The following is a 27,254-nucleotide window of genomic DNA, read 5'->3' as shown; positions in this document are numbered from 1 at the left end:
CAATAACCTCGAGATATGACAGCCCATGTTCCATCTGAGCTACTCCTGCTGGCTGGCCCTCAGGGCCGTGCTCTCATGATCTACCCACCTCAAGATGTCTTCCTTCTCCCTTCTCCTCTCTCTCCTTTTTTTTCTTTGTCTTCTCTCCTCAAACACAAGCTCAGCAACTGAAACAATGCCTACATCTCTTCTACAGAATTACAGGCTTTCCTATGTTTACTTAATCTAAAGTTTTAAATAAGGAACAAAGTGGCAGAGCATCACGTGGTGTATGTATGGATTCCTTTGTCCCTGAGGATCTATCCACCTGGGGGCAATCAACCTTGGGGGCCAGTATTTAGCTTTACAATCTATAGCAAACAACCTAACTTCAACAGTGGACCCTTACTCCCAGCACTTGGGAGGCAGAAGTAGGGGCAGGTGGATCTCTGTGATTGTGACCCCATCCTTGTCTAGAGAGCAAGTTCTAGGCTATCCATAGTGGGAAGACATTGATAAAATTAACAAATTAATAAAATAAACTAGAGCAGCTATTCACATGTCAACCATACTTCAATTAAAAAAAATGATTTAAAGGTTGGATTTTATTCTAAAGGAGTCTTAGAAGTTCTTGGTTATAAGAAAAGATCCAGGTTCAAAGTAGATTCCTACTTCATAAGGTGATGCAGACTTCTCCAGAGAAACAATGCCATGGTGCCTGAGCTCCTGACACAGTCAATGTTCAGTGTGTTGGTGTCCCTTAGATTAGGTCACATTAGTCAGGACACAGGGGAGACAGAGTAACCGTGCTTTATTGAATATTCCAGCATCTTTTATAGGCAAGCAGAATAAAGATTCCCCACAACTTCCAACACTCAGCAGCTTCTGTTTCTTAAGCAATAGTTTATCTGTGTTCAAGGTGACCCAAACCTCCTTGCAGACTGAGAAATCGGTCAGCAGTCCAAAGCTATTACAGGTTTCCTAGATTAACTAAAACAAAGTGTCTCATGAGAAAATTATCATGGAGGCTACTTCCTCAGGCATGCAGCTCACTTGGCAGAAATTAATATTCTCTGCTAAGAAAGTATGCTTTCTCCGTATCCCAGTGTGCTGGGATTTACAGATATCCTTAGGTCAACTCACAGCTAGTAGGCTGCAGCAGTCACCTCATGCTATTTCTCTATAGCACACAGTACTCAATATCTGCTGGCCAAACTTACAGAACCCTTAACCAATGAGTCTTTTCTCTAGTCCCAGGCTTCCTCTTCATTTTATTGAAAAAGAATACTTCTAATGAATAACCTAAGAAATTATTGTGAAACAACTTTTTAAAATATTGAACATATATGAAAACAACTTTTATTGCAATGCTATTTCTCAAATTTTCTAATTCACTTTGATTGATAGCATTAGAGAGAATATTTTCTGTCTCTATGTGTGTGGTACTTGTAAATAATAAATCTTCTGCCCAAAACAGACAGAGGATTTAGCAAGTTACAGCAACCCTCAGGATTCCTGGTTCTCCAGTACAGGAACATACTCCAATAAGTTCAGAACACACATATGGTCGAAGGTCCCTCCTTGCATCCAAAACTCCAAGTGGCTTCGAATATACCCATAGAACTCAGTTCCCAAATACCTCAAGAGCCTGCAAGGGACTTAGCTTTTCAGATGTGTCAGAGTCCCCTAGTGACCCCAGGAATTAAAATGCAATCGAGTCTTTCACTCCCTGAAAGGAACCTACTTCAGCAAGAGTCTCAAGGACCATCAAGACAATCAGGTTGTATGACACTGTCAGATAAATATGGTGACAAACAAACTGGCCCTATGACTTCAAGAAAGCTTCGAAAACAACACACTGTGTACTCCAAAGAACAGCAGCACCTGCTGAAAGAACATTTTAAGGAGTGCCAGTACCCAAACGAGAAGAAAATTGTGGAGCTGGCAGTACTGGTTGGTGTTACAAAGATGGAGATCAAGATCTGGATGAACCTCCAGAATATTAAACAAGCACTGCCAGAGACAAATGGAAGCTCTAAAGCAGTTTCTGAGTCAACCCATTTTCCTGGTTCCATACCTGTTGTTGCCTCTGACAATGGAGAGTCCATGTGTTCAGGCACATTTGGTGAGGATTCCATTCCCAAACTCAACTGCAGCCAGGAATCTTCCCTGCATTGTTTTCAGGCCTGTGATGGGGACATGTGTTGTCCGCAAGAATACCTGCTTGATGGCCATGCCCCTGTTACAGCTTGGAACTCTGGTCAATCAGCAGCAGTTGAATCTCAGACTGACTTAGCAGTAGCTGAAGCTCTAGTCGCCCTGGCATATGCCGCCCAAGCCCCAGAGGATGCTCACAATTCAGGTCCATCTGCAGACGAGCTCTGGCAAAGGATCCTTGAAGACCTTCACACATCAGATGACTGGCTTACTCTGAGAAACCCCTCCACTCCAGTTTACACCTCTCAGGTCCTTGACCAGTCCAGCCCTTACAGCCATGAAGAAGTGTGTTATACACACATTTAGTCTCAGTATTTGGAGAAATTTTTATTTTTATTTTTTTAGGTATTTATTTCATTTACATTTCCAATGCTATCCCAAAAGTCTCCCACCTGCTCCCCCACCCACCCACTCCCACTTCTTGGCCCTGTACTGAGGCAGGTAAACTTTGCATGACCAATGGGCCTCTCTTTCCACTGATGGCCAACTAGGCCATCTTCTGATACATATGCAGCTAGAGACACAAGCTCTGGGAGGTACTGGTTAGTTCATATTCTTGTTCCACCTATAGGGTTGCAGATCCCTTTAGCTCCTTGGTTACTTTCTCTAGCTTCTCCATTGGGGGCCCTGTGATCCATCCAATAGCTGACTGTGAGAATCCACTTCTGTGTTTGCTAGGCCCCGGCTCAGCCTCACAAGAGACAGCTATATCTGGGTCCTTTCAGCAAAATCTTGCTAGTGTATGCAATGGTGTCAGTGTTTGGAGGCCGATTATGAGATGGATCCCTGGATATGGCAGTCTCTAGATGGTCCATCCTTTCGTCTCAGCTCCAATATCGTAGAAGCTTCATACCACTGTGTTTTATGAGGTGCAATTGTTTCAAAGTCAGTTGAGGTATTCATTCTTCATTGTTAGATTATATGTTCATTAAATAAAAGGAGAAAATAGTAAGTGTAAAATTCTTTTAATTCATTATTTTACTCATATTTCCAGTCATTACTCCCTTAGTCTCCCTGACCCACAGTTCCACATCCAACCCATTCGGTCAGACATTTTCCTCTAATATTTATGCATACAAAGGCATGAATGCATGTATGCAAGTGTCTTGGGACTTGGAGTCAGAAAAGAGTGTAGGCTCTCCTGGAGTAAAACTATAGACTGTGGTGTTCTCACAGGTGTGCGCTTGGAAGTCAACTCTGATCATCTGCAAGATTTAAATCATGTGGAGTAATTTCTCTGAGAGCACATAATTCAGAGTCCTTTGGTAGAAAATGATACTTTGTTTAGTATATATTTGGGGTGGCTGTGGATTCTCGCAACATAGGGGCCCACTATCAAGTCTAACTCCAGTTATATGAGTTCCTATGCCCTCTCCTTGCTTCAGAGGTCACTACATGCAACAGGAACCCTTATATACATGCAGAACAGGCAATCATATAATAGAAAAGCAATACATCTGATAAATAAATACTGTGAGCTACATCTCCACTGGAAAAATAAATAAATAAATCTTCTGCCCTTTGGCTTAGACAGGAAATAGGAAGTGGGACATCTGGGAGGAAAGGTTAGAGCTAGAAAGGAAATTTGCCTGGAGAAGGTGTGAGGAGATGGATGTTTGATACCTGAGCACAGGTAACCAGCCTTGTAGCAGAATATATATTAAAATATATGGGTTATTCTAAGTTTTAATATAGCCAGAGAACAGCCTAGCTATATGGCTAATGTATGTGTAAATTTATTTTGATTCTGAGTTTTATTTCTGAGAGCCTAGGGGCTGGGAAGAACTGGGACCTAACTTCCACAGATAAGGGTCATGGAGCCTTCCAAGTGAAAGGCTGGAACAAACAAATTGATAAGCCTAAAATTAAAGTTAAACTTATTCCTAGATGTGAGTATCAGTGTTCCTGTGTAAATGACACAGAGCTCTTTGTCAAAAAAAAAAAAATAGTTCCACTTTTTGTGTGAGACCCATCTTTTTTGGATAACCATAGTTACCAACCCTCATCAAAGAAGCAAACATAGACCAACACAGAGAACCATGACTGGGCACAATGCAGAGATTAACAGATCATGGGACGGGCCAATTCCCACTGATATATCAACATTACAGCTCCAGCATCTATGCCTCTGGACAGAAGGAATGGAAAGATTATAAAAGCTAGAGCAGCAGAAAGTCTGGTGTGAAACATTCTCTCCTATGAATAACTGCATAAGCAAGACAGGAACAACAGCAAGAAAACACAAAAAAGTGAAAGAGGGCAATTCTGTGGGGCCCCACCACTAGACAAAGAACTGCAGGCATCTGATGATTGCTGAGCTAGAATTAGCTTGAGCCTCTTATTGCTCAGCCAGTAGAGAATGGTCAGCCCTGAAACCATACACACACAAGCAACAAAAACAGACTCAGCATGTTGCAGTGTAAACACATACATTGTTACCTACACAGACATAGGTAACAATGATAATGAAAGAAAGAGAAGCTATTAAGGGGAGGAACTTGGAAGGGGTTGGAACAAGAGTAACTGAGAAGGGATAGCATGAGGCAAGCAGACATGAAGCAAATCTACTTCAATCAAAATATATCTAAGAAGTAAAATGTACAGGAAGATAAGAATGGATCAATTCGCATTCTTCTACATAACTGCCAGTTGTGCCAGCACCACTTGTTGAAAATGCTGTCTTTTTACCACTGGATGGTTTTAGCTCCCTTGTCAAAGATTAAGTGACCATAGCTGTGTGGATTCATTTCTGGGTCTTCAATTCTATTCCATTGATCTACCTGTCTGTCACCATACCGGTACCATGCAGTTTTTTTATCACAATTGCTCTGTAGTACAGCTTAATGTCAGGCATGGTGAGTCCACCAGAGATTCTTCTATAGTTGAGAATAGTTTTTGCTATCCTAGGTTTTTTGTTTTTCCAGATGAATTTGGAAATTGCCCTTTCTATCTCAGTGAAGAATTGAGTTGGAATTTTGGTAGGAATTGCATTGAATCTGTAGATTTCTTTCGGCAGGAAAGCCACTTTTACTATATTAATCCTGCCAATCCATGAGCACGGGAGATCTTTCCATCTTCTGAGATCTTCTTCAATTTCTTTCTTCAGAAGTTCTTATCATACAGATCCCTCACTTCCTTAGTTAGAGTCAAGCCAAGGTATTTTATATTTTTTGTGACTATTGTGAAGGGTGTTGTTTCCCTAATTTCTTTCTCAGTCCATTTATCCTTTGTGTAGAGAAAGGCCATTGATTTATTTGAGTTAATTTTATATCCAGCTACTGCACTGAAGCTGTTTATCAGATTTAGGAGTTCTCTGGTGGAATTTTTGGAGTCACTTATATATACTATCATATCATCTGCAAACAGTGATATTTTGACTTCTTCCTTTCCAATTTGTATCCCCTTGATGTCCCTTTGTTGTCGAATAGCTCTGGCTAGAACTTCAAGTACTATGTTGAAAAGGTAGGGAGAGAGTGGACAGCCTTGTCTAGTCCCTGATTTTAGTAAGATTGCTTCCAGTTTCTCTCCACTTAGTTTGATGTTGGCTACTGGTTTGCTGTATATTGCTTTTATTATGTTTAGGTATGGGCCATGATTTCCTGATATTTCCAAAACTTTTATCACAAAGGTGTGTCGGATTTTGTCCAATGCTTTCTCAGTATCTAACGAAATGATCATGTGGTTTTTGTCTTTGAGTTTGTTGATATAGTGGATTACGTTGATGGATTTCCATATATTAAACCATCCCTGCATTCCAGGGATGAAGCCTACTTGGTCATGGTGGATGATCGTTTTGATGTGTTCCTGGATTCTGTTTGCAAGGATTTTATTGAGTATTTGCATCAATATTCATAAGGGAAATTGGTCTGAAGTTCTCTTTCTTTGTTGGATCTTTGTGTGGTTTAGGTATCAGAGTAATTGTGGCTTCATAGAATGAATTGGGTAGAGTACCTTCTGTTTCTATTTTATGGAATAGTTTGAGAAGATGTGGAATTAGGTCTTCTTTGAAGGTCTGATAGAACTCTGCACTAAACTCATCTAGTCCTGGGCTATTGATGACTGCTTCTATTGCTTTAGGGGAAATGTGACTATTTAGATTGTTAATCTGATCCTGATTTAACTTTTGTACCTGGTATCTGTCTAGGAAGTTGTCCATTTCATCTAGGTTTTCTAGTTCTGTTGAGTATAGCCTTTTGTAGTAGGATCTGATGATGTTTTGGATTTCCTCAGGTTCTGTTGTTATGTCTCCTTTTTCATTTTTTATTTTGTTGATTAGGATACTGTCCCTGTGCCCTCTAGTTAGTCTGGCTAAGGGTTTATCTATCTTGCTGATTTTCTCAAAGAACCAGTTCCTCATTTGGTTAATACTTTGAATAGTTCTTTTTGTTTCCACTTGGTTGATTTCAACCCTGAGTTTGATCATTTCCTGCCGTCTACTCCTCTTGGGTGAATTTGCTTCCTTTCGTTCTAGAGCTTCTAGGTGTGCTGTCAGGCTGCTAGTATATGCTCTCTCTAGTTTCTTTTTGGAGGCACTCAGGGCTATGAGTTTTCCTCTTAGGACTGCCTTCATTGTGTCCCATAAGTTTGGGTATATTGTGGCTTCATTTTCATTAAACTCTAAAAAGTCTTTAATTTCTTTCTTTATTTCATCCTTGACCAAGGAATCATTGAGTAGAGTGTTGTTCAGTTTCCACGTGAATGTTGGCTTTCTATTATTTATGCTGTTGTTGAAGATCAGCCTTAGTCCATGGTGATCAGATAGGATGCATGGGATAATTTCAATATTTTTGTATCTGTTGAGTCCTGTTTTGTGACCAATTATATGGTCAATTTTGGAGGTGGTACCATGTGGAGCTGAGAAGAAGGTATATCCTTTTGTTTTAGGATAAAATGTTCTGTAGATATCAATTAAATCCATTTTTTCATAACTTCTGTTAGTGTCCATATGTCTCTGTTTAGTTTCTGTTTCCCACATCTGTTTATTGATGAGAGTGGGGTGTTGAAGTCTCCCACTATTATTGTGTGAGGTGCAATGTGTGCTTTGAGCTTACTAAAGTTTCTTAAATAAATGTGGCTGCCCTTGTATTTGGAGCATAGATATTCAGAATTGAGAGTTCATCTTGGTAGATTTTACCTGTGATGAGTATGAAGAGCCCCTCCTTGTCTTTTTTGATAACTTTGGGTTGGAAGTCAATCTTATCAGATATTAGGATGGCTACTCCAGCTTGTTTCTTCAGACCATTTGCTTGGAAAATTGTTTTCCAGCCTTTCACTCTGAGGTAGTGTCTGTCCTTTTCATGAGGTGGGTTTCCTGTAAGCAACAAAATGTTGGGTCCTGTTTGTGTAGCCAGTCTATTAGTCTATGTCTTTGATAAAAAGAATCCATTGATGTTAAGAGAAATTAAAGAAAAGTAATTGTTGCTTCCTCTTATTTTTGTTGTTAAAGTTGGCATTCTGTTCTTGTGGCTGTCTTCTTTTAGGTTTGTTGAAGGATTACTTTCTTGATTTTTCTAGAGTGTAGTTTCCATCCTTGTGTTGGTGTTTTCCCTTTATTATCCTTTCAAGGACCGGATTCGTGGAAAGATATTGTGTGAATTTGGTTTTATCATGTAATACTTTGATTTCTCCATCTATGGTAATTGAGAGTTTTGTTGGGTATAGTAGCCTGGGCTGGCATTTGTGTTCTCTTCGGGTCTGCATAACATCTGTCCAGGATCTTTTGGCTTTCATAGTCTCTGGTGAGAAGTCTGGTGTAATTCTAATAGGTCTGCCTTTATATGTTACTTGACCTTTTTCCCTTACTGCTTTTAATATTCTATCTTTATTTAGTGCATTTGTTGTTCTGATTATTATGTGTCGGAAGTGATTTCTTTTCTGGTCCAGTCTATTTGGAGTTCTGTAGGCTTCTTGTATGTTTATGGGCATCTCTTTCTTTAGGTTTGGGAAGTTTTCTTCTATAATTTTGTTGAAGATATTTGCTGGCCCTTTAAGTTGAGAATCTTCATTCTCATCTACTCCTATTATCCGTAGGTTTGATCTTCTCACTGTGTCCTGGATTTCCTGGATGTTTTGAGTTAGGATCTTTTTGCATTTTCCATTTTCTTTGATTGTTGTGCCCATGTTCTCTATGGAATCTTCTGTACCTGAGATTTTCTCTTCCATCTCTTGTATTCTGTTGCTGATGCCCGCATCTATGGTTCCAGATTTCTTTCCTAGGGTTTCTATCTCCAGCGTTGTCTCACTTGAGTTTTCTTTATTGTGTCTACTTCCCTTTGTAGGTCTTGTATGGTTTTGTTCAATTCCATCCCCTGTTTGGTTGTGTTTTCCTGTTTTTTCTTTACGGACTTCTACCTCTTTAGCAGTGTTCTCCTGTATTTCCTTAAGTGAGTTATTAAAGTCTTTCTTGATGTCCTCTACCAGCATCAAGAGATATGATTTTAAATCTGAGTCTTGCATTTTGGGTTTGTTGGGGTATCCAGGACTGGCTGAGGTGGGAGTGCTGGGTTCTGATGATGGTGAGTGGTCTTGGTTTCTGTTAGTAAGATTCTTACGTTTGCCTTTCGCCATCTGGTAATCTCTGGAGTTAGTTGTTATAGTTGTCTCTGGTTGGAGCTTGTTCCTCCTGTGATTCTGTTAGCCTCTGTCAGCAGACCTGGGAGTGTAGCTCTCTCCTGACTTTCAGTGATCAGAGTACTCTCTGCAGGCAAGCTCTCCTCTTGCAGGGAAGGTGCACAGATATCTGGCATTTGGACCTGCCTACTGACTGAAGATGAAGGCCCGAAACAGGGCCTGTCCCAGAAGCTGTGTCACTCCTGCCTGTCCCAGATGCTTTGTAGCTTCTGTAGTCTGCACTCTCACCTGTTCAGACTAGTCTCTGAGGGATCCGAGACCCAAGATGGCTCCCCCAGGTGCTCTGCAGCAGAGCCCTCCCTGGCGGACTGGACACCTCTCATCTGGCGGGGAAGGTGCCCAGATGTCTGGAGCCTGGAACGGGGTCTGTGCCAGAAGCTGTGTCACTTCTGCCTATCCCAGAAGCTGTGTAGCTTCTGTAGTCTGCACACTCACCTGTGCAGACTACTCACTGAGGGGTCCGGGACCCAAGATGGCTACCCCAGGTGCTCTGTGCCCAACAGTCACATCTTAGGTTCATTGTGCACAGATGATTGAGTCAATTGCCACTAGGAAAATTTTTCACCAAATTGTGTTGTGTTTAAATATGCCTGAAATAAACTATTGGGGTCAGACTCCTTAAGTTTGAACCAACACTGCACTTACCTGCTTGCCTCCCACAGATCATCACTCTGCTGACTGTGGTGGACTCAGAGACCACAACAATAATATTTTATTTACCGTATCATTATCCCTAAGAAGCCTGTTTGTTTTCTAAAGAGAGACAAATGGTGAATGGATCCAGATGGGAGGACAGATGGGGATAATCTGGGAGGAGTAGAAAGAGGGGACACCCTTATCAGGATAAACTATGAGTTAAAAACATCTATTTTAAATAATAGGAAAATAGAGAGATGACTGCATGTTTCCTTGCTTATCCTCAGCTCAACTTCTCCACTCCGATACAGTCAAGGACCCACCACCCACCACTTCGACCCAATACAGATAATCTTTGCTTGAGACTCATTCCTCCTAGCTACATAAGGGCCACCATTGATTCTTGCTTGCTTTCAAATCCAGATGTAGAAGTCACAGCTCCTCTAGCACCATGACTGCCTGGACACTGTCATGGTTCCTGCCAAGATTATAATGGACTGAATCTCTGAACATGTAAGCCTGGCATAAGGAAAGGTTCTGAGACTAATATCTGTCTTTATTGCTTTGCCCCATCTACTTCGAGAATGAAGACAATTCTCAGCAGCAGCCAACATTCCAGAAAATGTTGACATCACTCTGAGGGGGCACACAGTCATTGTGAAGGGGCACATCGGAACTCTGAGGAGGGACTTCCATCAGATCAATGTAGAACTGAGTCTTCTTGGAAAGTAAATAAAACGCTCTGGGTTGACAAATTGTGGGATAACAAAAAGGAGCTGACTACTGTCAAAACCATCTAGAGTCATGTTCAGAACATGATCAAGGGTGTTACACTGGGTTTCAGTTATAAGATAAGGTCTGTATATGCTCACTTTCCCATCAACGTCATTACTCAAGAGAATAGATCTTTGGTTGAAACCCGAAACTTCTTGGATGAAAAGTACATCAGCAGGGTTCAGATGAGGACAGGTGTTGCTTGTCCTGTCTCTCAATCCCAGAAGGATGAATTAATCCATGAAGGAAATAATATTGAACTTGATTCAAATTCAGCCACTCAGATTCAGCAAGCCACAACAGTTAAAAACAAGGGTATCAGGAAGTTTTTGGATGGCCTCTATATGTCTGAGAAGGTAACAGCGCAGCAGGTTGATAGATGAGTGAGGCCTCAGTTTCCTAGCTCCAGAAACAAGGTCCTCATCACAAGGACAATTTGGGCTCTTTTAGGAGAATAAAGACTTACATATTGAAAAAAAGAAGGAAAAAAAGATGTATTTTGATCATGGTTTATTTTCACATCAATGAAAAATCTCACTACACAGATCCTGGGGTCAGATGTGGTTCGTATTTCATGTTTTTGCCAGAAGCTTGGTGCTGTGTTCCAAGTTTAGAGAGGGCTCTGTGACTTGTTGGCTGAATGTTTCCATAACTGAGCTTCACTGGATGTCTCAATACACAATTGAGGAAGAAGATCTGTTCAACAACCCGGCTGCTTTTCCTAATCCAAACACAATTTGTGGGGGCTGGAGGGGGTATGAGCTGCTCCACAGTTTTAATCCTCAGTAGGTGGTTGATAATCTGCCCAGTGTAAAAATTGTTCCAGACCCTGGAATCCAGCAAATAAAAGTTTGCAAAAGTCACAACTCTGTGTTGGACGGAAGGCTGAGCTTTGAAAAGAGCAGTGAACCTGAGTTCATCTCCATGCACCATCAAAGGGCCACTCACAATCTCCTGTTAGTCAACGTACAAGGGAATAGACGCTATTCTCTGGATTGCCAGGGCATCTCCAATAGATTGGCATGTACTACAGACTCACAAACATACACAGAAATAAGAACTAAAATTAACCAAGTGCCCTTCTCTAAAACAAGGTTTGTATAGTTGTGAAGTTGCCATACATAGCCAAATGTTTGTTCTAGTCTGCTTTGCTTTTGCTGTGGCAAAAATAAACAAACAAACAGGACCAAAACTAATTGAGGAAGAATGTGCTTTTTTCATCTGAGAAATCCCACATCATATTTCAATACTAACTTAGGCATTCAAGGGCAGAACAAGGAGACAGGAGAACCTCATGGAGGACTGCAGTTACTGGGTTGCTCTCCTGTTTTCATATGTAATCCAATAGAACAATGCCCAACAGTGAGTTGGACCCTTATATATTTACCTAGAGGAAAACTGTTGAAGGTAGTTTCTCCATCAAGTGTTCTTTTCCCTGTACAAAGGAAATGTGTCAAATTGACAAAACCAAAACATCAACCAGGACAAGGAATGAATAAAAATGTCCAGCACAGGCTCAACTATTTGTAGCGTTCATCCTCAGCTTCTGGAACTTTTGGGAAAATATGAAACTGCTTGATCTGGAGCCTAGCTAAAGAATTCTTCATGTCCTGCAAATCTCTCAGAAATCACAACACACATTGAAGCCATGCTAAGACACCTAATAAAGAGTCACCTGACCTGTCCCTCACCCATATTCTAGATGAACCTGCACCTACCACTTGCGTCTCTGAAATGAACACTGACTCTACTCACTCTGCAAAGACTGTGTTTTCTTCTGGTACCACACAACTCATTCTGCCCAAAGATGGTTTGCAGTTTTAGCCTGTTTGTTTTCTGAGTATTTCTGAGTATTTCTACATGGTACCATTTACTATTTTTGTAGAACAGACTGCAAGAAGTACCAGTTAGATTTGGTGAACACTGAAGAGACCAGTTCCAATTGGGGAATAGGGAGAATCCATTTAAGTTAAACCAGAAATTTATATTTCCCAGTAATGCACCTTAGCCTCTCTAAACCCTGGGTCCTCTGTAAGGCTCTTTCCTTTCAGAACTCAGGACTCATGCATATGGTTCTGGATCAAGCACACGGATCATAAGATTTCAGGATCAATGTTTTCCTCTTTTGCTTAGGAGTACAGATTCAGGACTTATATCACTTCACTTTATAACCTTCATGAGAATTGGGGAATTGGTGTCTCTAGGAATTGACAATAGGAATGACAGACATGTTTGTTGCCTTAGTGTGGGTCTGGTCCATTCTCCCCAGTTGTGTGTGCAGGACGTCCTTGCTACACCTCATATTCTCTGAATTCTCTTGAAAAAAGACACACATGCAGCCTTCTATTTTAATATGTCTTAAACAGCTCAATGGGCCACACCCAAACTTACACATTGCTAATACCTACACTCTGATGCTCCTGAATTATACTTACTAATATCTATACTCCACCTTTGCACTCCTGAACCCAGGCCTACAAGCCTCCCAGGCCCTAATTCCTGATTTTTCCATGTAGGCAGTACTCTGTGTATCTACCCAATACTTTTCAGGGTTGTACCTTCTCCTTCCAGACATGGTATCTTAGTCCTCCACCTGCATCCTTCTCTGGGGATCCTAGTAGTCCCACCTCTATCTACCTGCCTAGCCATTGGCCACCAGCAACTCTACTTACCAATCATAGCCAACAGGAGTCGTAGTTCTTCAGTGTCTTGCATGTAGACATGAGGATTCCACTGTAATTTTGGAAACCCAAATAACATAATGCAAGCATTAAACCAAATCAACAATACATTCTGAGATGGGTAATGTAAGGATTGACTGCTATAATCTAGGAACTATAGAGCCTGCCTCCTCAGTCTCACCTAAATCTTGAGGTCAGTATCCTGGGAGTAGTGTGTAGGGACAAGGTGCTATACCCTGATCCATGTCCTACTGTCTTGAGTCACAATTTTCTCCTGAGTTCAACCTCGGACTAACATGTCAGCAATTCTAGGCCATTTTATTCTAAATATGTCCTGAGGATCCATGGATCCTTGTTCCAATTAATGGGGGGCTTGCAGTGTTTGTGAGGGCTTTTGTTTGTTTGTTTGTTTCATTTTGTTTGTTGTTGTAGTTGTTTTGTTTTGTTTTGTTTTGTTTTTTGCAACCCTAAGATTTTCTTATTTTAAATTATATTTAATCTTTTTTTTACACTCTTTGTTACACTCCAGATTTAATTCCCCATCTAGTCGACTCTCTAACTGGTCCATATTCCATACCTCTTCCCTCATCTCAACGAGAATGTCCATAACCACTGAGGCACCTCCCCACCAGACCTCGTCACTCCATAGGGCACCCAGTCTCTTTTTTTTTCCTCTGTTTTCTTTTTTCTCATTTTTTATTAGATATTTTCTTCATTTACATTTCAAATGCTATCCCGAAGGTCCCCTTTACCCTCCCCCCACCCTGTTCTTCAACCCACCCACTCCTGCTTCCTGGCCCTGGCATTACCCTGTACTGGGGCATATGATCTTCCCAAGACCAAGGACCTCTCCTCCCATTGATGGCTTCCTAGGCCATCCTCTGCTACATATGCAACTAGAGACACAGTTCTATGGGGTACAGGTTAGATCATATTGTTGATCCTCCTATAGGGTTGCCGACCCCTTTAGCACCTTGTGTACTTTCTCTAGCTCCTTTTTTTAGGGGCCCTGTGTTCCATCCAATAGATGACTGTGAGCATCCACTTCTGTATTTGCCAGGCACTGGCATAGCCTCACAAGAGATAGCTATATCAAGGTCCTGTCAGGACAATTTTTCTGGCATATACAATAGTGTCTGGGTTTGGTGGTGGTATAAAGGATGGATCTCTGGATGGGGCAGTCTCTGGATGATCCTTTCTTCCATCTCAGCTCTGAACTTTGTCTCTGTAACTCCTTCCATGAGTATTTTGTTTCCCATTCTAAGAAGGAATGAAGTAACCACATTTTGCTCTTCCTTCTTCTTGAGTTTCATGTGTTTTGAAAATTGTATCTTGAGTAGTTTAAGTTTCTGGGTTAATGTCCATTTATCAGTGAGTGCATATCATGTGTGTTCTTTTGTGATTGGGTTACCTCACTCAGGATGATATCCTCCATATCCATCCATTTCCCTAGAAATTTCATAAATTCGTTGTTTTTAATAGCTGAGTAGTACTTCATTGTGTGAATGCACCACGTTTTCTGTATCCATTCCTCTGTTGAGGGACTTCTAGGTTCATTCCAGCTTCTGGTTATTATAAATAAGGCTGCTATGAACATAGTGGAGCATGTGTCCATATTTCAAGTTGGAACATCTTCTGGGTATATGCCCAGGAGAGGTATTGCTGTATCTTCCGGTAGTACTATGTCCAGTTTTCTGAGGAACCGCCAGACTGATTTCCAGAGTGGTTGTACCAGCTTGCAGTCCCACCAACAATAGAGGGGAGTTCCTCTTTCTCCACATCCTCACTCTGTCATCTGCTGTCACATGAATTTTTGATCTTAGCCATTCTGACTGGTGTGAGATGGAATCTCAGGGTTGTTTGATTTGCATTTCCCTGATGATTAAGGATGTTGAACATGTTTTTCAGGTGCTTCTCAGCCCTTCAGTATTCCTCAGTTGAAAATTCTTTATTTAACTCGGTACCCCATTTTTTAATACTGATATTTGATTTTCTGGAGTCCACCTTCTTGAATTCTTTATATATATTGGAAATTAGTCCCCTATCTGATTTAGGATTGGTAAAGATACTTTCTCAATCTGTTTGTGGCCTTTATGTCTTATTGACAGTATCTTTTGCCTTACAGAAGCTTTGCAATTTATGAGGTCCCATTTGTCGATTCTCCATCTTACAGCACGAGCCACTGCTGTTCTGTTTAGGAATTTTTCCCCTGTGCCCATATCTTCGAGGCTTTTCCCCATTTTCTCCTCTATATGTTTCAGAGTCTCTGGTTTTATGTGGAGTTCCTTGATCCACTTAGACTTGAGCTTTGTACAAGAAGATAAGAATGGATCAATTAGCATTCTTCTACATGTGAACTGACAGTTGTACCAGCACCATTTGATGAAAATGCTGTCATTTTTCCACTGGATAGTTTTAGCTCCCTTGTCAAAGATCCAGTGACCATAGGTTTGTGGGTTCATTTCTGGGTCTTCAATTCTATTCCATTGATCTACCTGTCTGTCTCTGTACCTTTACCATGCAGTTTTTTATCACAATTGCTCTGTAGTACAGCTTGAGGTCAGGCATGGTGATTCCACCAGAGGTTCTTTTATTATTGAGAATCGTTTTTGCTATCCTAGGTTTTTTGTTATTTCATTTGAATTTGCAAATTGCCCTTTCTAATTATGTGAAGAATTGAGTTGGAATTTTGATGGGGATTGCATTGAATCTGTAGATTGCTTTCAGCAATATAGCTATTTTGACTATGTTAATCCTGCCAATCAATCCATGAGCATAGGAGATCTTTCCATTTTCTGAGATCTTCTTTAGTTTCCTTCTTCAGTGACTTATCATACAGATTCTTCAATTCCTTGCTTAGAGTCACACCAAGGTATTTTATATTATTTGTGATTATTATGAAGGGTGTAGTTTCCCTAATTTCTTTCTCAGTCTGACTATTCTTTGTGTAAAGAAAGGCCATTGACTTGTTTGAGTTACTTTTATATCCAGGTACTCCACTGAAGCTGTTTATCAGTTTTAGGAGTTCTCTGGTGGAATTTTTAGGGTCACTTATATATACTATCTTATCATCTGCAAATAGTGATATTTTGACTTTTTCCTTTCCAATTTGTATCCCCTTTATCTCCTTTTGTTGCCTAATAGCTCTGGCTAGAACTTCAAGTATTATATTGAATAGGTAGGGAGAAAGTGGGCAGCCTTTTCTAGTCCCTGATTTTAGTGGGATTGCTTCAAGTTTCTCTCCATTTAGTTTGATGTTGGCTACTGGTTTGCAGTATATTGTTTTTATTATGTTTAGGTATAGGCCTTGAATTCCTGTTCTTTCCAAGATTTTATCATGAATAAGTGTTGGATTTTGTCAAATGCTTTCTCAACATCTAATAAAATGATCATGTAGTTTTTGTCTTTGAGGTTGTTTATTTAGTGGGTTATGTTGATGGATTCCCGTGTATTAAACCATCCCTGCATCCCTGGAATGAAGCCTACTTGATCATGATGGATGATCGTTTTGATATGTTCTTGGATTCAGTTTGCAAGAATTTTATTGAATATTTTTGCATCAATATTCATAAGGGAAATTGGTCTGAAATTCTCTTTCTTTGATGGGTCTTTATGTGGTTTAGGTATCAGCGTAATCTTGGCTTCATAGACTGAATTGGGTAGAGTACCTTCTGTTTCTATTTTGTGAAATAGTTTGAGGAGAATTGGAATTAGGTCTTCTTTGAAGGTCTGATAGAACTCTGCACTAAACCCATCTGGTCCTGGGCTTTTTTTGATTGGGAGACTATTAATGACTACTTCTATTTCTTTAGGGGATATGGGACTGTTTAGATTATTAATCTGATCCTGATTTAATTTTGGTGCCTGGTATCTGGTCAGATCATCTCCCAGGAATGAATAAATCCCAGCAAATGATGTTTTAGGGAAGTCAGTCACTCCCACCCTGTATTTGAGCATCCTAAAGATGACAATAATGTTTTGGTGGGTGATGGGAGTCCTTGAATGTCTTGTTGCTATTGCCATCATAGCCACATTCAATGGTGTCCTTTTTCTTCTTTTCAATCTATTTCTAATTTTTCTTTGGCACAATGTAGAGGGGAGGCCAAGCCAATGTTTTTACTGCTGTCAGACACCAGGCTTTGATCTGTCGTGTGGTTAAACCTAGTTTTTCCTCCCAGTCCCATGCTCCCAGAAATAAGACTAAGACTCAAATTATATTTATAAATACCTTGGCCATATAGCTAGGCTGTACTCTGACTATATTATAACTAACAATACCCATTTATTTTAGGCTGCATTTTGCCATGTGGCTGGTTACCTGTGGTTACCACATGTCCATGTGTCTGTCTCCTCACCTTTTTACAGGCTCCTTTTTCTGAGAGAAGGGTTGGAATTTCACCTTGGGCTGCCTATAGGTTCAAACTTTCAACTCTATTTCCAAACCCTCCTGACCTGACCTGACCTGACCTGACCTGACCTGACCTGACCTCTGTAACTCCAGTTCATCTTTGCTGCCCATGTGGACCATATACAGCACCAGGGATACAACAGCAGAGGAAAGAGCCCAAGTTGGAGCCCTGGTTACCATGGTTAGAGCAGCAAGGGACAGAATACTGGGAGAGGCAAACAGAGAGAAACCTGAGACTCACAAAGAACTTCAAAGAAGAACTGAAGAAAGTGTTCCCATGCTCCACTATGTTCATAGCAGCCTTATTTATAATAGCCAAAAGCTGGAAAGAACCCAGATGCCCCTCAACAGAGGAATGAATACAGAAAATGTGGTACATTTACACAATGGAGTACTACTCAGCTATTAAAAAGAATGAATTTATGAAATTCCTAGCCAAATGAATGGACCTGGAGGGCATCATCCTGAGTGAGGTAACACATTCACAAAGGAACTCACATAATATGTACTCACTGATAAGTGGATATTAGCCCCAAACCTAGGATACCCAAGATATAAGATACAATTTGCTAAACACATGAAACTCAAGAAGAATGAAGACTGAAGTGTGGACACTATGCCCCTCCTTAGAATTGGGAATAAAACACCCATGGAAGGAGTTACAGAGACAAAGTTTGGAGCTGAGACGAAAGGATGGACCATCTAGAGACTGCCATATCCAGGGATCCACCCCATAATCAGCTTCCAAACGCTGATACCATTGCATACACTAGAAAGATTTTATCGAAAGGACCAAGATGTAGCTGTCTCTTGTGAGACTATGCCGGGGCCTAGCAAACACAGAAGTGGATGCTCACTGTCAGCTAATGGATGGATCACAGGGCTCCCAATGGAGGAGCTAGAGAAAGTACCCAAGGAGCTAAAGAGATCTGCAACCCTATAGGTGGAACAACATTATGAACTAACCAGTACCCCAGAGCTCTTGACTCTAGAGCTGCATATGTATCAAAAGATGGCCTAGGCGGCCATCCCTGGAAAGAGAGGCCCATTGGACACGCAAACTGTATATGCCCCAGTACAGGGGAATGCCAGGGCCAAAAAAATGGGAATGGGTGGGTAGAGAAGTGGGGGGCGAGGGTATGGGGGACTTTTGGAAAATGTAATTGAGGAAAATATGTAATAAAAAATATTAAAAAAAAAAAGAAGGCATTAGTGATGGGCATCGTAGATCTCACCCCCGAAAGCTTTGCCGTCGGCTTGACCTCTGGTGACCCTGAAGATCCTCCTGCCAATGTGGCGATTGAACTCAAAGCTGTGTTCACAGACCTGCAGCTCCTCTTGTATCTCAGGAGAAAGAGGCGGAAGAGCAGTCAGCAGTAGTCGGCAGTCCCTTACTTTCCATTCATCCCAGACCAGCTATTCAGGGTGGAGATTCTTTGCCACCACCATGGTTCAGAGTGTTTGTGGATGGACACAAACTTTTTGATTTTTATCATTGTATTCAAACATTATCTGCAATTGATACCATGAAGATCAACGGGGACCTCCAGATCACCAAACTTGGCTGATGTTTAAAGCACTTCTATTTCAAATGTGATCGATCAGGTGCCACAACTACATGTCTGAAAGAGGTGTCCCAGCCAGATCTGGAGACTTAAAAAGAAAACAAAAACAAAGACAGACTGCACTGTCTCTTTCTGGAATGAGACAGTCTGGAATGACAACTTCAACTGTGGTTTGCCCAGAAGAAGAAAGCTCGCAAGAAAGACACTGAGTCATTATGCCCAGAACAAAGTAATACATTTGTGCTGGATTTTATTCAGACTAAAGTGAAATGGATTTGTGGTGATTTGTGATTTGGTAGCAATTACTCATCATTTCAAAGCAAGGTGATATTTAGAAACAAATGTGCTAAAGACCTTAAAAACAACAACAGTACATCAACTCGATTCATTTCTGCATTGACGTGGAATTGCATAGCACAACCGACATTTTAGTCAGGGTATTTACATAGACTGTAGACTGTGCAAGGTTTGTTTCTTATGTTTCCTTAGGGGTTGTTTTATTTTGTTTTGTTGGTTTTGTTTTTGGTTTTGTTTTTGGTTTGGTTTTTGGCATAGCATCATGTTAACTTGGATTTTTAAAATAAATAAATAAATAAATAAATAAACCTCAAAAAAAAAAAAAAGAAAGTGTTCCAACTCAACAGCCATAATGCAACTGTTGAGTTAACTGCACAAGAAATCCAAACTTTGCAGACCCCCAAGGGGTTCCCCCTAGGCACCATGTCTTTACCCCAGAAAATATTATCCATGGAGACTCTAGAATCCAGAGAGCCACTGTTCTGGTTTAAGTCCAAATCTGAAGGTTAGAAAAGTACCTGGGTGGGGTGTGTACTCATTGGAGGGTCCTACCAATAAATAAACCCAGTGAGAATGGCTGAGAGAGAGGTCTTGCCTAGGCTATCACATAATCTGCAATGTGTTCTGTGGTGGGTACTACAACCAAGGATACTGTGAATTAACCTATAATGGTCAACATTACATCTCTGAAAAAGCACTTGGACAAGTCAATAAGTCAGCTGAGATCCTCAGGAGTAATTGGGAGGGGGACAGTTTAGCAAGGAAGCTAAAGTCTTCCCTGAAGGGAACCAGAAAGAGTTGCTCCTCACACAGATGGACTATAGGGAGGAGATTTTGCTGAGAACAGGTAGGAATGAAAATGCCCCCGTCTGCTTAGAGACTTCGAGGTAGTCTGATAAGGTCTTCAGAATTGTGTGGAAAATCTTTCCTGACATGAGCATCCCATCTGCATTGAAGCAGATGTAGGGTTCAAAGTGACCCCCAGGACCCAACTAAAATGCTGGGAAGTTGACCTGAAGTAGTCTACTCCCTGAATCAAGGAAGTGGGACAGGGCTCCTGCAGGTGGCTTGCTAACAAGTCTAGATGACTTGATGAGTTCAGCGAGACACATTTGTTTGAAAGTATGTGAACAGCATGCTAAAGGATGAAGCCCCAAGTAAGCCTATGAAACCTTCCTACACTAAAATATCAACACACACATACCAAAACACACACACAAACAGGTGTAATGAGCAGACCAAAAAACAGGTAGACAGACACACACAGCGAGATATCACTGAGAGTGTTCAAATTACAGTTGTTCATACTAACACAAACTACAATGGAATAATTTATAGGTATTAAGATGTTAAATGCCACTAGTGGTGGCACATGCCTTTAATCTGAGCACTTTTAAAAGTAGACATATCGGGGAACGCCAGGGCCAAAAAGGGGGAGTGGGTGGGTAGGGGAGTGGGGGTGGGCGGGTATGGGGGACTTTTGGTATAGCATTGGAAATGTAAATGAGCTAAATACCTAATAAAAAATGGGAAAAAAAGTAGACATATCACTAAGAGTTCAAGGACATCCTGTTTAAGGCAGTGAGTGAGGTTCAGGCCACAAAATTAAAAAGGAGTTGTTAAGTATATCATGAGAATTTTAAGTGCTCAAATAATCCTAATGTTCTCCTGGGAGGGTGGAAAGGCTGCTGTGCAAGCATATTTTATATTTGAAAAGGAAGAGAATATAGCCCTCCAGTCTGCTTTGTTGCCTGATCTAGCATGGGTCAAGGGGAAGGCAGCTGCCAGCAGCAGAAAATAGCTAAGGGACTCTGTGACTCTTATCTTTGGGAATGGTGAGAGGGAATGGTGACTTTTCCCTGTCATTCACTCTGAACTGTTGTTGAGTGTTCAGTACCTCATGCTACTCTGCGAACCTGTCACCCAAAGGGGACGAGTTCCAGCTTCAAATCATTATTGTCCAGGCAAGAGCAAGCCACACAGCTAAGGAGAGTGACAGTGTAGAGATGTGCAAATCCCCAGTGCTGGCCTTCAGAGTAGAGGCACCTGCATGAGATCTCCAGCTGCAAACTCCAACCTGGGAATTTGCACTCACCCTCTTCTTCTGGCATCATACCCCACTGCAATTTTTTTCATTTTCACTCTCATTTTTTTATGTCACTGAGAGTATGTCAACATTTTAATTCTCTCTTTTTGTGTGAAATATTGATTGAGTAGGCTGGGATGGACAGGGACTTGACATGCAGCTGAGGAGTCTCTAGAACTTCAGGAGCTGGTTTACGAGCTTTGCCTCTGTAACTAATTACGGTATTTTGTTTGTTATGTTTTTATGAGGTGCTGAGGGTGATAGTGCCCAAGGCACTCTGTGTGTTTCACACAGCAAGGATCCCCTGCTCTCAGTTGTTTTGAGTATCTGTATGGATTTGCAGAGGTAACTATATTTGTCTGCATCAATACATTCTATAATTAAAATATTGCTGAATGAGATCTCATTGACATATTAGTTACTTATAAAACTCATCATTCACAGGAGCATTAAAAGACAAGTGTCTGATATAATGAAAGAGCTGCTTTAAAGTTTACGATCTCTCTTTTGAGAGTACATTTGTTTTTTCACTTATACATATAAGTGTTTTGCATAGAGATATGTCTCTACCTTGACTAACATATTGTTCTGAAAGACAGGGAAGCATGAATAGCCCTGGACCAATCCAAGAGTGCCAACAGTTCTTAGCCTCAGTGCTATCTCTCCAAACACTACAATTTATTCTCCTTCTCCTCCTCCTCCTCCTTCTCATCCTCCTTCTTGTTCTTCTTCTTTTCCTCCTCCTCCTCCTCTTCCTTACCCTCCTCCTTCTTCTTCCTCTCTCTCTCTATATGCATATATATACATATGTATATATATATATATGTATATATATATATATATTGTGTGTGTGTGTGTGTGTGTGTGTGTGTGTGTGCATGCGTGCCAAGGCTCCATGAGGCCAATCTTAGAGAAAACCACATAGAAAATAGAAACAGCATATCTGGTCAGGGGCCACACTGGTCCTTATTTATTATATGACTTTGTTCATCCAGTTGAGGTTGACTGGCTTCTCTAAGAATTTGAAATGTGAATGTCCTGGCAAGATCAGTGACAAGAAGATTAACTACCATGTAAGGAATCTCTAGAGCCCTGCTACCTAGCCTCAGATCCAGATATTTGCCCTGGTATCCTAGGAGCAGTGTCTGGGAACAAGTCGCTTACCCTGATCAATGTACCTGTCCTCTTGTCAACATCCTCCTGAGTCCTTCCCCAGATGCTGATCTGACTGACAGAATCAAAGAAGGAAAGGAAAGCAAAGGCCTACATGTCACACTGAAGCGTCCAGCTCTCATTCCTGATCTGGGGTTTCATTGCCTCACTGTTATATCAGGATCCTTTCCTGGCCAGCTCAAGCTACCTGTACTAATCCTTGACTTCATGGCAATCTCAAATAAGAAAGATCTAAAGAAGGGTCACGAAATTTAGGATGGAATTAACTTCTCTGTCAGTGGTCATGGACATCTCTAAAAGTCCAAGAGTAGAAGTGTCAGGAGCTATGATAGACAATGTACTAAGAATATATCTTTGATGTAACCCAACTCAAAATATTTTCCAGCTTCACCTTATGACACCAGGATGACCTTCCACAGACCTTGAAGACACAGACCTGCTCCACAACACTCTGCACATTCATGGGGAGTCTTTTAAAAATATCAACCACCCAAATTATAGCCACCATTTAATATGTCAGAGATTAAGGACCCAGGTGTTCTTGCCTTTATCCTTTTCCTGAATCCTGTGGAGATGCAGCCACCTCCTGCTACATTTATGTTCGCATGGTTATTTTTATTAGGTCTGAACTTGACTTGGTGACATCATATGGGTTTTGTGGCTTAGGGCAGCTTCAACGGCTCTATAGCTGTTGCATGGGAGGCTGAGAAACAGGAAGCAGTGGTCAAGCAGATTGAGAAATACCTCCTCTACCTCATCTGTTCCCTCCCTGCTGAACCCAAGTGCTGTAAGGTCAGATGTGGCACAGTTTTCATCCTTTGCCAGAGGCTTGGTGCTGTGTCCCAGGTGTAGACTAAGCTGTGGGACTTGTAAGGGGGAAGATCTCCAGGACTGGGCAGGACAGGATATCTCAATAAACACACACAGAGAAGATCTCTATCAGGTCCTCAAACAACCTGCCTTTCCTTAACCACGTTTAGGAGGTCTGCTTCTCTGATTTAGCCCTCAGTAAGTAATGGAGAATCTGCCAGGTGAATCAACTTGTTCTAGGCCATGGGATCCAACAAAGAAAAAAAACTCAAAAATCACTACCATGGGATTGGAAGGATGACTTCGTTTTTTAAAGGTGCTTGCTGCTTGTGTGGGGATCCTGAGTTCATTTCCCAGTATGATCAAAGGGCCACACACATTCTCCCATTATTACAGCTAATCCACTGGATTAGAGGTCTTCCTCTGGATTCCACAGGCATATCCAATCCACTGGTATGTACTACATACACACAGAGACACACACAGACACACACACACACACAGAGAGAGAGAGAGAGAGAGAGAGAGAGAGAGAGAGAGAGAGAGAGAGAGAGAGAGAAATATCCACAGGAGTCAAAACTACCCATACAACCAGTGCTCTCTCTCTCAATACAAGTTTGGAGTAGTTGTAAAGTTGCCATATATGCACAATGGTGGTTTATATTAGTCTTATTTTCTATTGCTGTGACAAAAACAAAAACAAAAAACAAAAACAAAACAAAAAAACAAGACCGAGACCAAAACCAAAACCAACTTGAGGAGAAAAGAGTTTATTTCATCCAAAAAGTCCCAGGTCACATTTCATCAGTGAGGAAGTTAGTGCAGGAACCCAAGGAAGGAACATGGAGGCAGGGGCATTCCCTGGAGGACTGCTGTTTACTGCCTGCTCAGCCTGCTTTCATACATAATCTAGAAACACCTGCCCAGCAGTGAGTTAGGCCCTCCCATATCAATGAAATCTAGAAAATACTTTACAATCTTGGTTATTGACAATCTACTGGCAGTATTTTCTTTATTGATGTTCCTATTCCTGTATAAAGGTGGCATTTGTCAAATGGATAAAAATTAAACAAGAACCAGGACAAGGTCTGAATGAGAAATATGCCTGATAGGCTCAAGTGTTTGCTTACTTGGTCCCCAGCTAATGGTGATTTAGGGACAATAATGGAACTTCCTGACCTGGAACCTAGCTAGAAGAATCCTTCAGATCCTTCAAAGCTTCCCTCACAGTGCACATTTCCATTTCGCGTGAGTCCGTGCTAAGCACCCTGGTAAACACTCACCTGACCTGTCTTTACCCATACTGTGGATGACCTCTCACCTCCCATTTGCCACCTCCCCACACACATGAACACTGTCCTTTGCAACTGTGCAAAGGGAGCCATCTTGCCTTATTCCACAACTCATACTATGCAAGGTTGGGTTTGCAGATTGAGCTTCTTTGTAGTTCTCTGAAGGTTCCTACATGGTACCATTTCCTATTTTTATGGAGGAGCCCTCAACAAATGCTAGTTACATTTGGTGATACTTTAGAGCCAAGTTCGCTAGAGGGAGAAAGAGAGAGTCAAGGTGAATTAAAGCAGAAATGCACATTCCTGGGTGACACACACCAGCCAATCTGAGCCACGGCTCCTCTGTACAGAGGCTCTTTCCCTCCTTAACTCTGTGTCCATGCATATGGTTCTGGATCTGAGATATGGATCAGAAAAGTTCAGGATTCAGGGGTCCTCATTTTGCTTTAGGAGTACAAGCTGAGTCAGGACTGATCTCATCTTACTTTATAACCTTCATCTGCATTAGGTGATAGTTGTCTCTATGAATTACCAATAGGAAGGATAGACATGTTGAGCTGGGTAACAGAAGGATTAACTCCTAGGAACTAGGAACTCTAGATCTTGCCTCCTCACTCTAATACAGTTCTTGGTTCTGTATCCTAGGAGCAGGATCTGGGGACAAGTTGCTTTACCCTGATCCATGTTCTCCTGACCTGTGTCACAACTTCCTTCTGAGTCCCACCTAAAAGGCCAATATATCAGCAATTCTAGACCTCTCAACAGGTCTGCACATACTTAGAGGTTCTGTGTATCTCTGAGGTAAATTTGCTTATCTGGTCTATATCCTTCCATAGTGACTATGCTGGGTACCAAATTTTGAGAGACCATTATTTCATCGAAGATAAAATAACTGTCACCTGTGGACAAAATAGGTCCTTTGAGTCCAAGGACACTTATTGCTCTTAGAAGAGACTTGTAGGAACACTCCTCCATTGTTGGTGGGATTGCTGGCTTGTACAACCACTCTGGAAATCCGTCTGGCGGTTCCTCAGAAAATTGGACATAGTACTACCGGAGGATCCAGCAATACCTCTCCTGGGCATATATCCAGAAGATGCCCCAACTGGTAAGAAGGACACATGCTCCACTATGTTCATAGCAGCCTTATTTATAATAGCCAGAAGCTGGAAAGAACCCAGATGCCCCTCAACAGAGGAATGGATACAGAAAATGTGGTACATCTACACAATGGAGTACTACTCAACTATTAAAAAGAATGAATTTATGAAATTCCTAGCCAAATGGATGGACCTGGAGGGCATCATCCTGAGTGAGGTAACACATTCACAAAGGAACTCACACAATATGTACTCACTGATAAGTGGATATTAGCCCCAAACCTAGGATACCCAAGATATAAGATACAATTTCCTAAACACATGAAACTCAAGAAGAATGAAGACTGAAGTGTGGACACTATGCCCCTCCTTAGAAGTGGGAACAAAACACCCTTGGAAGGAGTTACAGAGACAAAGTTTGGAGCTGAGATGAAAGGATGGACCATGTAGAGACTGCCTTATCCAGGGATCCACCCCATAATCAGCATCCAAACGCTGACACCATTGCATACACTAGCAAGATTTTATCGAAAGGACCCAGATGTAGCTGTCTCTTGTGAGACTATGCCGGGGCCTAGCAAACACAGAAGTGGATGCCCACAGTCAGCTAATGGATGGATCACAGGGCTCCCAATGGAGGAGCTAGAGAAAGTACCCAAGGAGCTAAAGGGATCTGCAACCCTATAGGTGGATCAACATTATGAACTAACCAGTACCCCGGAGCTCTTGACTCTAGCTGCATATGTATCAAAAGATGGCCTAGTCGGCCATCACTGGAAAGAGAGGCCCATTGGACACACAAACTTTATATGCCCCAGAACAGGGGAACGCCAGGGCCAAAAAGGGGGAGTGGGCGGGTAGGGGAGTGGGGGTGGGTGGGTATGGGGGACTTTTGGTATAGCATTGGAAATGTAAATGAGCTAAATACCTAAAGAAAAAAAAAAGAAGAGACTTGTAGGGTTTGTTAATTCTGATCCTTGTGATATTTATCCCAGTATTCCTCAAAGAACTCTATTTCTAATGTCAAAGCTAGGAGGCCATGCACTTGGGTAGAGTCTGGCCATAGTCCTAGGCAACAGTCTAGTCTGTTCCTCCTATTATCTTCAAGACCAATATTTCCATTCACTGATCTGACATTCATCTCAGGAGTCACTTCCTTGCCTTGAAAGCTTGAAGTCTAAGTTTTAAATGGATTTTAATAAGCTCTATTAGTTATTAATATGCCCTGGTCAGCCCCTCAATAATTGAGGCGGGGTCCTATGGTATTTCTAGTCAGCTCTGGCATAATTACTGGATGAATTAACCATAATCTATTTTTCTACATGTTAGATTGCTTAGATTCTCAGCTTCACTCCCCAAGTACTTGCTGTTTGAGTCTGCCCCAGGGTATTTCTGCTTCGTTAACCTGTCCTCAGGGTCCAATTCTCCTGCCTACATGCTCATGATCAAATTAGCCTCATGGCTGCTGTCTCCTGTATCTGTCTTCTTTCTTGATTTCCTCTTCTGCCTCCTTTTCTCTCTCCTCGTGGTACCTCCCTGAGACTCCCAGCTCTATAGCTCACAACCTGTTTACCTCTGTTCACTACATTATTTGGTATAGTCACTT

At 41.4% G+C, this 27,254-nt stretch overlaps 3 pseudogenes; all 3 read left to right on the top strand.

Annotated features, from left to right (window-relative positions):
- Nucleotides 1,450-3,684, top strand: Obox3-ps8 (oocyte specific homeobox 3, pseudogene 8; annotated as a pseudogene).
- On the top strand, nucleotides 10,025-10,715 carry Rpl9-ps9 (ribosomal protein L9,pseudogene 9; annotated as a pseudogene).
- On the top strand, nucleotides 18,526-19,469 carry Lgals1-ps1 (lectin, galactose binding, soluble 1, pseudogene 1; annotated as a pseudogene).

Source organism: Mus musculus, chromosome 17, assembly GCF_000001635.26.
Source record: "Mus musculus strain C57BL/6J chromosome 17, GRCm38.p6 C57BL/6J".
NCBI lineage: Eukaryota > Metazoa > Chordata > Mammalia > Rodentia > Muridae > Mus > Mus musculus.
Note: the sequence above shows the minus strand (reverse complement) of the source record. Positions and strands in the feature narration are given on the sequence as shown.